At 36.7% G+C, this 17,932-nt stretch overlaps 1 protein-coding gene and 1 non-coding gene across 4 annotated transcripts in view; both read right to left on the minus strand.

Moving 5' to 3' along the window:
• Borcs5 (BLOC-1 related complex subunit 5) overlaps positions 1–17,932 on the minus strand; it is a 123,748-nt gene that overhangs the window by 83,174 nt on the left and 22,642 nt on the right. The gene's annotated exons all lie outside the window — the stretch shown is intronic.
• Trnas-cga (transfer RNA serine (anticodon CGA)) lies at positions 13,909–13,981 on the minus strand. Its single transcript has one exon. It is a non-coding gene; the product is annotated as a tRNA-Ser (tRNA).

Below are 17,932 nucleotides of genomic sequence, written 5' to 3' on the forward strand. Positions count from 1 at the left end.
TTTGCTATTTTTTTCTGTATGCTCAGATACCCTAAATAAAAAGAAATTCTAAGTAGCAGCGAACAATCTCTATTGAGGGCAAGCTGTCTGCCTGCAACAGTAATTCTTAAATGCTTGGGGGTCTGAGGCTCATCTGCAAAACTGATAGAAGGCATCATTCTACTTCCTGAAAAGGTTTAACACTACTCCTCACCCTCATACCTTAGAAAACTTTCAGGAACTATGCCCCCTCTTTAGTCATGTGGTTGACTAAAGTAACGTCTACTTATGCTTGGAGTTAGCAAGACTAGACAATCAGACAAGGAGAAAGGGACACTGGTTGCTCAGAGAAATGGGCTTTGATAAAAACAAGACTTTCACTGGATAAAAACAATACTACTAGAGCACAACTAATGAAAAGGCTAAAAAATCTAGTGATATTCATGAAAATGTTTTCAAAATTAATTTACAAGGTTAAGGAAGCATTAGCAGAAACATACTTAATTAAGCCTTGGTGCAAAATCAAGTTTACATTTAGTAGTAGTGGCTGATAACAGTGAGATCTGTTCATATTTCTCAAAATTTTCCTCTAATTGCACATCTTACTTAATAACATTTAACTTGGCCAATTTTGGTTCACATTTGGCTAATTATGCTTAGCTTTAATTAAATAAAGCCAATAAAGCACTGCACTACTTTTGGAACATGTAGATGACTAAAAAACTAACACTTTCAACAACTCGGTTTAGTATAAAGGAAATGGATGATCTGGCCTACAAGCCATAATGAAAGCAAAAGGTTACACTGTACCTAAATTGCTGGTTAAGCACCCAGAAGGACACAGTCTTTTGAAACTGAAACCTGTAAATGGACGTTATAATTTAACATACACATAAAGGTTTTTAACTGATGTAATCATCTCAGAGCATTCTTCTCTTGCAAGTTCCAGATCTGTTGTAGCCAGAATTATACCAGAAATACCAATGCTGTAAACTTAATAATTCCATGCAAAATTTCCAGTTTCTTTGTTTTCATCTTTCATCCCCTCCCTGTCTTCCATCTTTCCATTCCAATCCAAATATTTTCTTCATGCCTGCTTCTTCCTCTGCTCTCTCACTACCCCCACCTCCCTACAACTCTGCCTCCATCTCAGGGCCTCTCCATTTGTCACCTCTCAGAAAAAGAGCCACCACAGAACTGGAGAACTAAAGAACTGGTGCAGACTTGTGTAACAATGGACTAGTTGCGAAGGCATTTTGCACCTTACCCTTTCTTTCTTGGCAATGTACTTCCCTTGAACCATCTTTCCAAACTTTTTTTTTCCAATTCTGTTTTTTCATTTTTTATTAAATCCATTCTGAATTAATCTATGTGTTACATAGTATGCAACTGAACATCTCATGTGTTGCTCCCAATGAAGCAGGGTTCAGAGGTGAGGCCTTTGGGAAGGTTACTGCATCATAACGGCTTTAAGCTCAACAGTGGATTAATCCACTGATGGAGTCATAAATGATGGCAATTCTGGGAGGTGGGAAGAAACTGTAGGAAGTGGGACCTAGTTGAAGGGAGTGGGTCCTTGGGGGCGTGGCTTGAGGACTTTTATCTTTCTCTGGCCTCTTCCATTCTTGTTCATATTCTTCCCTTGCCCTCCTCCCTCTCTCTCCTCTTCCTGGACACCATGAGATGAACTGATCTTCTCCACTTCACCACAGGCTCAAAGCAATAGAGCTAGCTGATCTTGGGATTGAAACCTCCGAAGCCAAAGTCGGAATAAATCTTTCCTCCTTTAAGTTTTTTCCCTCAGGTATTTTGCCACAGCAATGAAAAGCTGACTACTATACTATGCTAGATTATGAATGCATATGTCTAAGACTTAGTTGGGTGTGGCTTTCCAAGATTTTTTTTTTCCTCAGTGCTGGAAATTAACCCAAGGCCTTACATAGATTAGGAAAACACTCTACTGACCCACATCTTCAAACCTTTCCAAGATCTTTATGCAAACAAACAAAACTGTGCTGCCTAGTAATACTATTAAAAAAAAAAACATTTTTTTAGTGTCCCCTGTCCCCTCAGGGAAAGTTTGGAAGAGTGAGGGCTTCTCATGACCATCGTGGAGACTGGTGGCACTTGGGTATTTTGTAGGCAGGGAAGCTAATCAATTCCAATGCATAGCACACTGACACACTATGAAGACCAGTCCACTCAAAATGCCAGTAGTGTCTTCAACCTACTTCCGAACTCCTATTATGAAACACTGGGCATTCATTTAGCCAGATAACTCCAGTTAATTTTAGTTAATACTTGGAAAATCCTGATATTTCCTGGTTTTTTTAGGAAGATGTAAAATCCATCATCTGAATTTGGCTGCCCAAACTCTCAAAGTGGCATAGAGTTCTTAGAACAGGGAGGCAGGTAGTCATGTACACTCCACATAGTCTGCAGTATCACCTCCTGGTGTTCAAAAAGGCTGGTTTAAAAGACTCTATTTTGAGTTTGATATCACTGTGTTTTAGAAACTTCTTCACTCAGACTTAATGCAGCACTGTATTGAGCCAAAAGAGCTACAGGGGCCATTCTTTCTTGAAAACTAGTCAAGGCAGTTACACAACCCTCCGCAGGAATCTTTGAACAACAGCCCTCTGAGGGAGGGTGGGAGGAGCCTGGTAAACATCTCTTCCTTTCATCAGTTCATGTTCTAACTCAGATTCCTCCTGATAAAACAAGCATGGCTTTTATATCACATTAATTCTTTTTGTAACAAGCAACTCATTCTCACATTCCTTCTACAGCTTATTTCCCCCCCCCCATAATTCTTCACCCTTTGCCTGCAATTCCTCCTCCCCGCCATGTTGTACTGTTTGTATGGAAAAAAATTTTTAAGAGTTGGTTCTTGCCAAGAATGACATCAACTCATTCTTATTTAGTGATGTCCAGCAAGAACTTGCTCTCCCAAAACGTTTGTTCAGTTTTGAAGCAACAAGATGACTAACTGCATTCTGTTTTCCCTGTTGCTTATTTCTGATGCATTTGTGCATCTTCTGAAATAAATGACTGGCTTCATTTCTATTACCCAAGGCACATACGTGTATATAAAGATCTTTCCAAACAGCTTCAGTGAGACAAAGCATTGCCTCTGAAAGAAAAAAGATAACATCATAATAGATAACTTGATGATTTTAAGCTCCTTAAAAAAGATATCTGTGAGGGCTGGGGTTGTGGCTCAGTGGTAGAACACTCACCTAGCACATGTGAAGCACTGGGTTTGATCCTCAGCACCACATAAAAATAAGTAAATGAAATAAAGTTATAAAAAAGTAATCTTTCAAAAAAAAGATATCTCTGACTTCAGCAACAAGAAAGAGCCACAGATATTAAAGCCTAAAAATTCTATTTCAGATGGAGAATTTTTGTTACTTGGTGAGGAAAAAAAAAAAGAAAGAAAGAAAATAGTAAGACAGACATATTTAAGTTTTTAGTAGGGACTTGACAAAGACTTCTAAAAAGCCAACGATTTTCTTCTATATGTATAATAAGCTAAAATTTAGCACTAGTTTCAGATAGCTTATTGGAAAAATTGATGCTGATATTCTTTAAATGTGTTCTATTATGATGGAACTACCAAACTATATCAAGTACTAGCCCTCCCTCATGAAAGTCTTCTATAAAACCCTTCCTATTCCATTCTTCTGTTTAATTAAAAGGTACAATAGAAACACTATTATTCCCTATTTCTCCTTCTTTCAGTGAGCAGCACTAGCAGCAAACTTGACTTAATTATTAGAATGCAGAATTTAATTTCTCACATTCCAGTTTTTGGTGACCTAATCCACATCAAAAAGGTTGTGAAACAGCACTAACATTTTCCTTGTTCATTCTCTAGGATACCAAAGCATTTTCAGGTTTCCAGTGCCATCTGGAGGAATCAGTTTAGATCCAACTAACATCTACACTGCTTTAAGAGGGGCCATTTAGAGCTCAGAAGTCTTTAGGTACACAACAATATGTTTGGGGGGTTCCAAAGTTCTCTAAGACACAAAGTTTCAAATACACTAAGGAAAGAACAGGAAAATATATCTTCCTGTGGAACTATAACTATTTAACAAAACAAATCCCTGGCTGGCAGGTATAGCTCAGTGGTAGAGCACCTACTTTGTATAGGTTCCATTCCTGTGTGAGCCATGCATAAACACACACAATACCTATAGACAACAGTCTATAGAGAAAATCATAAATCTTAGGGCTGGTGCGTGTACGTGTATATATGCACATGTGTTTTACATTAGCCAGCAAAAGACAAAGGAAAAGGCCTTCAAAGTCATAATTATAGAAAATTGCTCAGGTGACTTCATCCCACCCACATGCTTTTGATTTTCAAAAAGTAAAGTGATGAGCACTTTTTAAATTAGTGTTCTGGAAAGGCTGCAGCTGTTCAGTACAGACTTCACATGCTCAGTTAAGAACATTATTTTATCAACATAAAGGTCAATGGCTTCTAAATGAGGGTGGTGATTTCCAAACATGAGTACCATAAATTCTTATTACCATTAAATTCTTAGTTAAAAGATGAAGACCCAGAAAATTGAAAAATTTCTCAGTATTGATAGTAAAATAACAGATTCATAATCCCACATTCCCACACAAGAGTTTTAACTTGCCTTTCATAAAACATTATGTATGTGTTAAGTATATCAAGAAACAGACATTTGCCATGATCATGAGACTGCATTCAATGAACCCAAGGCAAAATCAAACCAGAAAAATAGCAAATGTGAAAGGTATCTTCTGCTCCCATTCCCTTACTATCCTTCTCCACCCACCCCCCAGCACCACCTTCCTAAGTGCTCTCCTCCATTACCAGAGGGTCACTATAAGAGTGATAGGCCAAGACAGGTTCTGTGTGAATCACTGAAATGTATCCTATCAGAGTCAATTTAAAAAATTAATCTGTTTTCCAATTCTGCAAATATTCTGCTCCATGAATCAAGCAGTCCTATGGCTATTTTGCTTTTTATTTCCTACACCCAATCTGCCAAATCCTGTCATTTCTTCTTTGAAAAATGTCTCTCAAATTTGCCCTTCCTTCCACTGTCCCAGGCTTAGCCCAAACTAATCAGCTTGCTCATTAGTAGAAAATTACAATAGTCTCCTAACTAGTTTGCCCATCTCCAGCTACTATCACACTAATCATCCCAAAACCACAGCTTTCAACATATCAATACCATATTTCCTATTGTAACAAATAAAACTATAATAGCAGTTGTAGTTTTAGGGTATTACCTACAAATTCCTTTCCTTAGCCTAATAAGAGGCTCCATAATCTGGACCCAATGTTATTTTCTGACTTTACCTCTTATTCCACCTTAATAGGCATCCTTCACTTCATTCAAGCAGATATTTCCCTGTATCTACCCCATCTCCCCAGCTGTAGCACACTCAGGTCCTTTGCTCAAGATGTCTTTCCAGGGGCTGGAATTGTGGCTCAGTGGTGAAGTGCTTGCCTAGCATGTGTGAGGCACTGGGTTCAATCCTCAGCACCACATAAAAATAAATAAATAAAGGTATTGTGTCCATCTACAGCTAAAAAAGAAAAAAAAAAAGATGTCTTTCTAGTCTAGGAATCTCTTCCTCCACTCTCCCAACCCAAGCCAACACATCCCACCAAAATTCTGCCTGTCTCATTAACTTCAACTAAACTAATAATCCTTCTGTACAGTTGTTTCTGTGACTATCGTATACCTCTTCCAGTATGGTAAAAACCATGTGGCCTTTAGAATACAAAGGACCTGAGTCTAAACCTCTTTGGAAGTTGAACAAATTGTCCAACCTCTCTGGAGCTCAGCATTACCTATAAGGATGATGTTATTATCTTTTTCACAGAATTGTTTTGAATATTTAAAAAGAGAAAACAACTAGTGTACACTTGGCACCATGTAAACAGGCACTCAACAAAAGGTAAGTATAATATACAATATTACATGAATGCTATGCTTATAAAACCCTATGCTTTATTTTTTTAAGAGAGAGTGAGAGAGGAGAGAGAGAGAGAGAGAGAGAGAGAATTTTTTAATATTTATTTTTTAGTTCTCAGCGGACACAACATCTTTGTTGGTATGTGGTGCTGAGGATCGAACCCGGGCCGCACGCATGCCAGGCGAGCGCGCTACCGCTTGAGCCACATCCCCAGCCCCAAACCCTATGCTTTAAGCTGATTGTGATGCTTTGTTTTTTCTGTTAGATTATAAAATTCCCCAAGAGCAAAAACTGTGTTACATCTAGTTACACCTCACTTATTTAAATCAGTTCAACTCTCTGAATATCCAAGAAACGAGGGGGAAAAAATCAGTAAAATGCCTAACGGTCACCAAAATAGCTATCAGAAGTCCCATACATTAATGCCTATGTATTTTGGTAGCAGGAAGCCCTTCACACTGCCCCAAAGGCCTACTCATTTTTATTTGGGCTTCTAAGTTGACCGTTGCAAATTAGAAGGTGACTAATTCTTGCTAACAGCAAGTGAGATGACAGAAATACTATAAAAGGTAAAATACACATCTTACCAGTACAAAATTCTAAATAAAATCAAGTCTAGTAGGCTGGGATTGTGGCTCAGTGGTAGAGCACTTGCCTAGCATGTGTGAGGTTCAATCCTCAGCACCGCATATAAATAAAAAATAAAATAAAGGCCTATCAATGTCTAAAAAAAATTTTAAAAAAATAAGTCTAGTAACCAAAATTTCTGCTCTAATTGGAGTAATAGCAGTTATTATTTCAGAGATAAAGTAGCCCTAATGTTCACAAATGGAGAAATATACAAAGTTAAAATAATAGCAGTCTAAATCCAATGATTATAATCATTCCAAGAGAAAATTTTGCATACAGCAATTATTATTGAGTCCCCAGCATATGCCAAATATATACTACACAAACCATATTGTTCACAAAAGTTTTTCCCCAATAATTCAGAGGTAGGTATTGGTGTCCTTATTTTACAGATAAGGAAAATGGGATTCAAGAATGTTAAGTATCTTGTCCAAGATCACATGGCCAATGTATAATATTTTCCATCCCTGAACTACCTTCAAAGTCTGTGCTCTTTTCCTATTTTGCCACATGGCCCCTCCATACTGTTGTATTGATTCTAAATTATGAAGAAGTATCATTCCAGTTCTCCTTAATTATCTCTAGTGACTAGTTTACTACTTGGCAAGATACCATAGGGGTGATGGGAACAGCTTTTCAGAATAATCAGATCTAGGTTAAGAATAGCTCTTTAACTACTTCCTCACTGCATGACACTGAACAAATCAATTTATCAAAAAGCCAGGACTAAAAAGTACCTACATGATAAGGCTATTGTGGGAATTAAATGTGAGATGCTTCATGGAAAGTGCTTAGCTTATTGTCTGATTACTGTAACTGCTCAATAAATAGTACCAATTAAATTATTATTATACAATCTTCATATCAAACAAAACTCTACCTCCTAATATTTCTATTGGCCACAGTTTTGATTAATAAGACTTTACAAAATCAGATCTAATCCTCTATCTATTTGGAAGCCATTTAACATTAGAAGACTTCCCTTAAGTCACCTTTTATCCAATCTAAAACTGATCTGCTTCAATGACTTCTGGTCACTCTATTCAGGATACACCCTAGTTTATAAACATCTTCTGACACATGACATTCGGAAAAACTCTCACAGGTATAGGAGATTGGTGCCAAGTTCTATGCCTACAACTAACTACTCCTCCCATTTCTAAACTAGAGATCAATAAAAGCCTCTACTGAATTGTTATTGGGCCAATTGTCCCACATCCTATCCTAATGCAGCTAATTATTTTAAGCTAAATGCAGGACTTGACAATTATTACTTTCAAATATTATTGTGATTTCAGCCCATCTTTCATGTCTACTGACATCTTTTTGACCATTGGTTCTGGCATCCATTGTTAGCTATTCCATCCAATATTTTATGATCCACAAATATGATTATATGCCATTATCTCTTTATTGAAGGTCAATCAACAAATCTTTAATCAGTATATATTATGTCCAGAGTCCTTTGTTAAGTATAACAAGAGCTATTGATATAATGATGAATAAGGTAGAGGTAAAGGTCAAAACCCTGCAGAATTTTACTTATGATCTTCTTGTGAGAGTTAAATGTGAGGATGGGCTTATCTTGGAATTTTTTTAGTTTGTAAAAGCCAAAACTGATTGAAGGCACAACAGTCTATAAATATTTGAAAAGGGTGCAAACTCTGAAGGTACAAAGAGTTGGAACCAATGAATGGAATGTTACAGTAATACACATTTTGAAATCATCATTGCCCTTTTTCAATTGCCCCTCTGTTCCTTTTTTTATTTTTTTGGTACCAGGGATTAAACCTAGAAGTGCTTAACCACTGAGCCACATCCCCAGCCCACCCACCCCCCCTTTTTTTTTTAACTTGAGAGAGTCTCACCAAGTTGCTGAGGCTGGCTTTGAACTTGTGACCCTCCAGAGCTCTGGGATTACAGGCATGCACCATTATGAACCTCTTCTCCCTTTTAATGTGACTCCTTTTTTTCTATACCTAAGCTTCTGGCACTCCTATTCTCCACAATTTGTTAAAGATGGTGTTTTAATAATTTTATCTACAAATACTTTCAATACTCCAGACAGCAGAGGTGGGAAAATGGTGGAAAGAAGAGTAGAGTGCAGATGAGAAGACAAAAAACAGAAAACATGCTTTTTGATCAGCTAACTGAACTTAACAGTGATTTTCTATCTAGGATTTTAGCTGTGTCTTATCATTTCTAGGTAATTATCTTTTGTCTTGACAGAAAACATGGAAGCAAAAGAGATGTTAAATAGTTCTGCTTTATCATACATTAACATCATCTTAGCTAGCCCAAGAAACTGATCATACCTATTTATCACGCTTTTGTTCTAACCATAAATTTCGATTTCTAATTATTCTTCATACCCTTCATCTCTGAAGTCTCTATCTAACCTAGATTTTATAAATCCTGACATTATTCATTCAAATCAATTTCAATTTTCTATACCTGTGTTTTGTTACATCTGCTTCTTTCTACATTTAGAACACATTTTCCACCCCCCACGCCCGGGAACCTTGTGAATGACAGGTTATACTCACAGCCCTAGGACACATACTTTTAAAATTAGACATTCTGGAATGCTCTCAGCACAGCCACGATGGTCATCTCAAACATTCATCCTTTTTCCCCCCTCATTATAATGATTTATTTCAAGATGAGTCATAAATTTGGGGATGGTCAAAAAAGATGAAAGAGACGGGTTAAGTAAAACTTGCATTGTCGCAGAGTAAACCATTAGAATGTAAGTTCTATGAGAGCAGAGATGGTATATTTTGCTATTTGCAGAAAAAATGAATAATCATAATCTTAAAAGAATGGTAAAAAGAGAGCTTTGTAGTCAGAACAGCAGGAGCAGAAGCTTGGAGGCAGTAAAGAAAGGAAGCAGTCCACTTTGGCTTGGAGCTCAAGACAAAAGCAAGCAGTGGAAACTGAGGATATCAAGACTGTTTGAAGTCTCGGCATCCAGCTGAGGCTTTCATACCCGAATGTGACAGCAATCAATAAAACATTCTGGGGAGAATTAGACTTAAGATAGATTCCAGCAGAGGAGAACAAAACTAATTAGAGGCTGGGGATATAGTTTAGTGGTAGAGTGTGTGCATAGGGCTCAATCATCAGCATCAAAAGTAAAAAATAATAATAATAATTAGAAAAAATTATAAATATGTACTAACAATATTTTATGATGCTAGGAAAATAACTCTAGCCAGAGATACTTAATCTTTCTACATACAGTCTAACTGAACTCAAAGAATTTGTTTCAATAACCTGTGTCCTATCCCTGTGCTGGATGACTGTGACTGAATGAGTGTTACCATAGTAAAAATAGGAATAAAACAAGGCCAAAATAAATAGGCCCCAGAACTGTAGCTTCTTGCCAGAATTTACTGCAAATTAGAGAACTTATTTCAACCACTGCTAAAAGAATGGCGTAGTTGTCTACCAAAGGAGTTAAGCTCATATCTGGGAATTTTTTTTTCATTTCCATCTAATGCTTTTAATGTGTGAAGTTGACTGGATATTCTGTTTCTGTCTCTCTAGTATATTGTCATGAAATGGGAAGAAATGCAGAAAGATAAGGTTTATCCTGCCATATTTTTAATGCTACCTTCCTCTGGTTCTCAGGCCAGGCACTCAAGTGCCCCTTACCTTTTTTTCACTTGTGTTCCCCTTGTCAGTCTAGTTTCCTTTCATTAATTATTGATATCTATGCTATTTTCCCTTATTGCATAATTATGTACACTGCCTTATAGTGGTTTTACTGTATGCTTATCTATTATTGCTCAAAGACCACAGCTAAACACGTGCATACACACACACACACACACGCTATATATATACTATTTATATAGTACATCCACATATACAGTTAATGTCATGAGATTTTATCTTCCTTACTTACAAATACATTTCTTTTGCTTTTGGATATTAACTATCCTAACCAACAGTGCCTCCTTATTGATTTCATGCAATCTAAATTAGCAGCAGCCATGGCTCTGCTATTATTCTATGTGAGATATGGAGCTGGTCTTAGTAGAATTTTGATTCTTTCATCCACGGTGTGATTTTCATCTCTCAGGTCATTGTCTATGTTTGGGAAGTGTGATCCACAGTGTGGTTTAAAGTCTCAGTGTGTGTGTGTGGGGGACCTCAATGTTTTAAATAAGCATTAGTAATAAATATACATAATGGTCATACATAGGATACACACTAAATACTGCATTAATAGTATACAGAACACACATAGTGCTAAAAAGACACCAATAAATATAAAAATAAAAATCATTACTTCTCATTATATGTAAGATTTCTTTTCCTCCCAACATACTAAGTAGAACTTAGGAAATTTGGGTTGGGATTGAGCTGAGCGGTGGAGCACTTGCCTAGCGCGTATGAGGCATTGGGTTTGAACTTCAGCACCACATAAAAATAAATAAAGGCATTGTATCCATCTACAACTAGAAGTTTAAAAAAGAACACAGGAAGTTAAAAATACATATATTCTTGACTGAGTTCTCTCTGTGGTATGACTTTAGCTCTCCTCTGACTCTGATCCAAGTTCTGCAGTGTTAAACATTTTGAAGTGATTTGAATAAGGTCATTCACTATGTTAATCATGATGATCAAAAACAAAAACAAAAATACTTCAAAGATACAGAGACACAGGCTACATATGATAATGAACTATGGATGAATGTTAAGTAGTGCACTGAAGATCCAAATACATGATGGGGGAAGTATGGCTTAACATCAATAGATGTGAAAATTACTTCAGGGCTTTATATGACTCAATGTAATAGTTTTAGATGACTCAAGTGCATATGGCTGCCAAGAAAGCTTCTTAACTTGAGCTTTATTAAAAGAAATATATTCTGCAGAACAAAGCAGAGGATCCAGCTCACACTTTGACTATTATGTTCAAATCTGGGGGTCATACTCTAAAAAGTGGAATACATTTAGCCTTCAGATCAGAAGATTAAGTAGCACCAAATCATGTTATACAAGAACTAAAACTATTAACCTAGATATTATTTATATACATATCTATATACACAGATATATGTAAAATTTATATATATACATATATATATGTGTATATATATACATATATATATATGGAGAGAGAGAGAGAGAGAGACAGACCAGAGATCAAACCCAGGGGAGCTCTACCACTGAGCTACATCCCCTGTGTTATTTATTTTGAGACAGGATCTCACTAAGTTGCCAAGATGGCCTCAAACATGCAGTCTTCTTCTTCAACCTCCCAAATCGCTAGGATTACAGGCATGCACCACTGTGTCCCTCATGTTCTATAATTTTCAAATTAGTACATACTGTTTTTATGATCAGACTGAAAGACATTTCCATTTTTTTGGTGGGGGGGGGACTTTCAATAATGCCTGGTATTGAAGATGGTATTACGGAAATGAAATGTTCAGATAGTGCTGATTTTTACTATAAATAGGTCTATGAAATCTTTTGGAAAGCAGTTCTATCATACATTTTAACTACACAAAACTGTTGTCATAGTGGCATTATCTGAAATCACCAAATTCTAGGAAAAAAAACAATGTTCTCCAACTAGTAAATGGTTAAAATATGATACATCCATAAGAAGGAATAGTGGTCAGTAATAAATGGGAATAAACTATTGATAGAACCAGTATCAACTGTATCTCAACGGCATTATTCTAGGTAAAAGGAGCTAGACACAAAAGGATATGCACTCTGATTCCATTTTAATGGCATTCCAGAAAAGGCATAACTATAGGGACAGAAGTTGGGTGTGGTAGCACATGCTTGTAATCTCAGAGATTCAGGAGGCTGAGACAGGAGGATTGCAAGTTCAAAGCCAGCCTCAGCAATTTAGCAAGGCCCTAAACAACTTAGTGAAACCCTGTCTCAAAATACAAAATAAGAAGAAGGGCTGAGGATATGTCTCAGTTGTTAAGCACCCCTGGGTTCAATCCCCAGTACAATAACCAACAACAACAAAAAAACTATAGGGACAGAAAACACTTTAGTGGTAATAAAAGGTTGAGGTGGGTATGAAACTGACTGTACAGGGACATGAGAAGAGTTTTCGGGAATTTGAAATTATTTTACATCTTGCTTGTTAGAGTGATTACATAACAAAAAAGATCAACCACTCACAGAATTGTACATTAAAATGGGTGAATTTGGGGGGCTGGGGATGTGGCTCAAGCGGTAGCGCGCTCGCCTGGCATGCGTGCGGCCCGGGTTCGATCCTCAGTACCACATACCAACAAAGATGTTGTGTCCGCCGAGAACTGAAAAATAAATGTTAAAAATTCTCTCTCTCTCTCACTCTCTACCTCCTCTCTCACTCTCTCTTTAAAAAAAAAAAAAAATGGGTGAATTTGGGCTGGGGTTGTGGCTCAGTGGTAGAGTGCTGGCCTAGCGTGTGCAAGGCCCTGGGTTCGATCCTTAGCATCACATAAAAATAAATAAATAAAACAAAGGTATGTGCCCAACTACAACTAAAAATTAAATAATAAAAAAATGGATGAATTTTACTATATTTATATTATAGGGCTGGGATTGTAGCTCGGTGGCAGAGAGCTTGCCTCGCATTTGTGAGACACTGGATTCAATCCTTAGCGCCACATAAAAATAAATAAATAAGCAAATGAATAAATAAATAAATAAATGTATTGTGTCCAACTACAACTAAAAAAAAATATTAAAAAAAAAATTTATATCCAGGAGCTAGGGCTGTAGCTTAGTGGTGGAGTGCTTGTCTTGCATTTATGAGGCACTGGGTTTGATCTTCAGCAGTACATAAAAATAAATAAAGTAGGGCTGGGGTTGTGGCTCAATGGTAGATCACTTGCCTCGCACGTGAGACCCTGGGTTTGACCCTCAGCACCATATAAAAATAAATAAGTGAAATAAAGGTATTTTGTCCAATTACAACTACAAAATAAATATTAAATAAATAAATAAAGGTATGTGTCAATCTACAACTAAAAATATTTTTTTAATTATATTTGAATTTTTTTTTTTTTTTTGGTACCAGGGATTGAACCCAGGGGCACTTAACCACTGAGCCACATCCCCAGCTCTATTTTTTTTTTATTTAGAGACATGGAGAAATAACAGACTAAGAAAAAGTGAAAGAATTTATTACCAGCAGATAGATACCACAAGAAATGTTAAAAGAAGTTCTTCAAACTATAGGGATATGATTGATATCAAACAAAACTGGATCTACCTAAGGAAATGAGGGTCTCCAGAAATGGCTGAAATGTAAGTAAATATGAAATATCTTTTGTGTGTGTGTGTGTGTGTGTGTGTGTGTGTTGCTGGGGATTGAACCCAGGGCCTTGTGCATTCGAGGCAAGCACTCTACCAACTGAGCTATATTTCCAGCTCAAGAGAAAATAATTGAGTGTCTAAAGAGGGGGTTGAAATGACCATAGGGCCAAATCTCACCCACTTCCTGGTTTTGTAGTTAAGAGTTATATTGGAAAATGGTGACACTCATTCTCTCACACTTCCTGGTTTTGTAGTTAAGAGTTATATTGGAAAATGGTGACACTCATTCTCTCACACATCATCTATAGTTGTTTTCAATGCTATAAGAGTTGAGTAGTGCCAGGTGTAATCCCAGCAGCTCAGGAGACTGACAGGGGAGGGTTGCAAGTTCAAAGTCAGCCTCAGCAACTTAGGGAGATCCTGTCTCAAAGTCAAAACTAAAAAGGGCTACAGATGTTACTCAGCAGTACGTCCCCCTGGGTTCAATCCCTAGTACTGAAAAAAAAAAAAAAAGTTGAAAAGTTGCAACAAAGACCACATAGACCTACAAAGCCTTATCAGGCATTTATAGAAAGTTTACCAATTCCTAATTTTAAGCAAAAATAGTAGCAAATGTATTATGGGCTTTACAGCATGTCCAAAAGAAAAATGTATGACAGTAATATCACAACAGATAAGGAAATAAGTATAAAAACTTTATACATGAAGTGGTCATTAATTAAAGGTGTGTTCTGTAAACCCTAGGTCAACCACTACAAAAATTCAAGATATTTAAATAAGCCAATAGTGGAGATAAAATCTAGATCATAAAGATATACAATCCTAAAGCAGACAGAAAAAAAAAAGGAATAAAGAACCAGAAGAAATAGAAAAATTGAAGATGACTATCAAATCACATTGTAATTCTAAGAATGCTAAAGACAGATTTTCAACACATATTAAAAAGCAAAACTCAGGATGAGAGGTGTAGCTCAATTGTAAAATGTACGTGCTTAGCAAGCACAAAGCCTGGGTTCAATCCCCAGCATCACAAGGAGAAAAAAACAATTCAACTACATACTGATCATAAGAAACCCATCATAAACAGGGGTCTGTGGCATATGTCTATAATCCCAGCAACTCAGGAGGCTGAGGCAGGAGGATTACAAATTCAAAGCCCATCTCAGCAAATTAGCAAGGCCCTAAGCAACTTCAAGATGCCCTCTCTCAAAAAATAAAAAAATAAAAAGGGCTGGGGATATAAGTGGTGGTTAAGTGCCCCGGGTTCAATTCCCAGTACCAATTAATAAAAGAAACCCACTTTACTTGACCAAATTATGCTCTCTATATATATAAATATATTGCAATGCATTCCAATTTTACATATAATTATAATTCACCAATTTTAAATAAATAGAATGAAGACCAATAGAGCAGAGAAGGAGGATCAGGGGAAGAAAAAATGGGAAGGAAAGAGGACGTGCTGGGGACTGAAATGGAGTAAACTGTTATATGCATATAAATATGTCAAAATGAACCCCACTGTTATCTATAATTTTAATGCACTAATTAAAATGTCTTTTTTAAAAAATTAGGATTGGAAGTTGAGCAGTGGGACACACCTGTAATCTCAGCAACTCAGGGGTGAAGCAGGAAGATCATAAGTTCCAGGGCAGCCTCAGCAACTTAAAAAAAAATAAGATTGGAAATCTTGGCTCAAGCACCTTTCTGGTTTTAGACAACTGAATTAGGTACTTTATAAAGAAATATAAGCAGAAGAAGCAGAGGAGAGAAAAACTCTTATCTCAGAGGGTATGTTTCAATTATTTCTGCCACTATACATAAAATTTTTATTTGGGGTTTACCTGTTTAATTTTCTTTTGCATACTATTTTTTTCTTTATAAAAAACATGAGAGGAAGACACTGTAGTGATAGGGTGTACAAAATTTCTCAACAAACTTCAGAAAATTTAAGACAAGTCAATGTTTTTAGACAAAAAAAATCTCATTACTAAGATGATAAAAGCAAAATGGCTAACATGTATTTTATACACATAACCATGGACAAAATTAACATTAAACTAATCCTCAAGGTCTTTAATAGTTTTCCTCTCTTTGTAACTAAAGACCTTGTTTAATTACAAAAAAAACTATTTAGCAAGTTAAAAAGAAAAAACTAGATTGAAACACAAAAGTAGGGTTGTTTAGAGTGCTTGCCTTGCATGCTGGGTTCAATTCCCAGCACCAGCAAAAAAAAAAAAAAAAAAAAGCACAAAACTAGATTAAAAGCAAATGAATATGACAGATGGAACTTCATGCTAGAGCTAAGTGAGAAAATAAATGATTGTTCCACAATGAGTAACTGTAAAACTGGACAAAATTAGTAAAAACAGCAATTTCAGGGCTCGGGAAATCAACCTATATGACAATCCAGAAACAGTTACATCTTCAAAATAGCTGAACATGTGTAGCAACACTGAAAATCTGTAGCATCTGAACCTGAATCTTCTCCTATCCCTCTTCCCTTAGTTGAAGCAGATGTACCAGAATAGGGCAGGTTATGAGAATAAGCAGCTTTTCTACTGCAGGACAGGCTGACTTATTTGGAGCAACGGGTAACATCCATAGCCATCAGTGTCATCAAAGAAACTGACTGTCCCAGAGATAGGCAAGTAGTATGTGCCAAAAACTATACTAGCAAGAGGCTCATGGCTGAGGCAAGCTTATTCCTGATTGGGGCTGTATGCATCTGTAGCAAAGGGTTCACCAGTCATACATTCCTAGCTGACACTGAGGGTGTATGCATGTCAAGAAGGGAGATGAAAGAAACAAGCAGAAAATACAAGATGGAGGAGACTTGAAATAACCTGAGCTTTTAACGTGCTACCCTACCTGTGCAGAGAGCCTTTGGAAGATGACCAAGCCTTCCTGGATCCAGGTGGTTCAGTACAATCTTTGGTTAATAACTGGCTAGTAACACATGTAGACATAAGGACAGTCCCCTAGAAATCATAATTCAAAATATACATAAATATAAGCAGCAGGCAGATATATGGATAGAACCTGTGACCATATGAATAAAGAAAGAAGTACAGACAGCTACTGCTCTCAGATGCTCCAACCCCTGCTATTCCAGCTTCAGCCACCGAATACTGACTGCAATCATATAAGAGACAAAGTAAAACTAAGTTTTTCCTAAATCTCTGACCCACAAAAATCTGAAATTATGATTACCAGTTTAAAAAAGGGGGGATAGTCCAATACACAGAAGGGCTAAGGAGCTGAACAGACACTTCTTAGAAGAAGATATACATTCAATCAACAAATATATGAAAAAATGCTCAACATCTCTATATTAGAGAAATACAAATCAAAATTACTCAAAGATTTCATCTAATACCAGTCAGAATGGTAGTTATCAAGAATACAGACAACAATAAATGTTGGCAAGGATGTGGAGGGGCACGCTCATACATTGCTGGTGGGACTGCAAATTGGTGCAACCAATCTGGAAAGCAGTATGAAGATTCCTTAGAAAACTAGGAATGGACTACCATTTGACCCAGCTATCCCCCTCCTCAGACTATACCCAAAGGACTTAAAAATCAGCATACTATAGTAATGCAGCCACATCAATATTTATAGCAGCTCAATTCACAATAGCTAAACTATAGAAGCAACCAAGATGCCCTTCAAAAGATGAATGGATAAATAAACCGTGGTATATATATATAAAATGAAATTTTATTCAGTATTAAAAGAGAAAAAAATTATGGCATTTGTAGGTAAATAGATGGAGTTGGAGAATATCATGCTAAGGAAAGTCAGTCAATCCCAAAAAAACCACAGGCTAAATGTTCTCTCTAACAAGAGAGATCCATATGCTGATCCATAATGAGGGGGGGCATGGGGAAAATGGAGAAACTTTGGGCAAAGGTAAGAAAGAGATGGGGAGGGGACATGGGGGCAGAAAAGATGGTGGAATGATATGAACATCATTACCCTAAGTACATGTATGACTGCACATGTGGTGAGACACTATATTGTGTACAACCAGAGAAATGAAAAGTTGTGCTGCAATTGTGTA

Source organism: Ictidomys tridecemlineatus, chromosome 6 (assembly GCF_052094955.1).
Source record: "Ictidomys tridecemlineatus isolate mIctTri1 chromosome 6, mIctTri1.hap1, whole genome shotgun sequence".
Lineage (NCBI taxonomy): Eukaryota > Metazoa > Chordata > Mammalia > Rodentia > Sciuridae > Ictidomys > Ictidomys tridecemlineatus.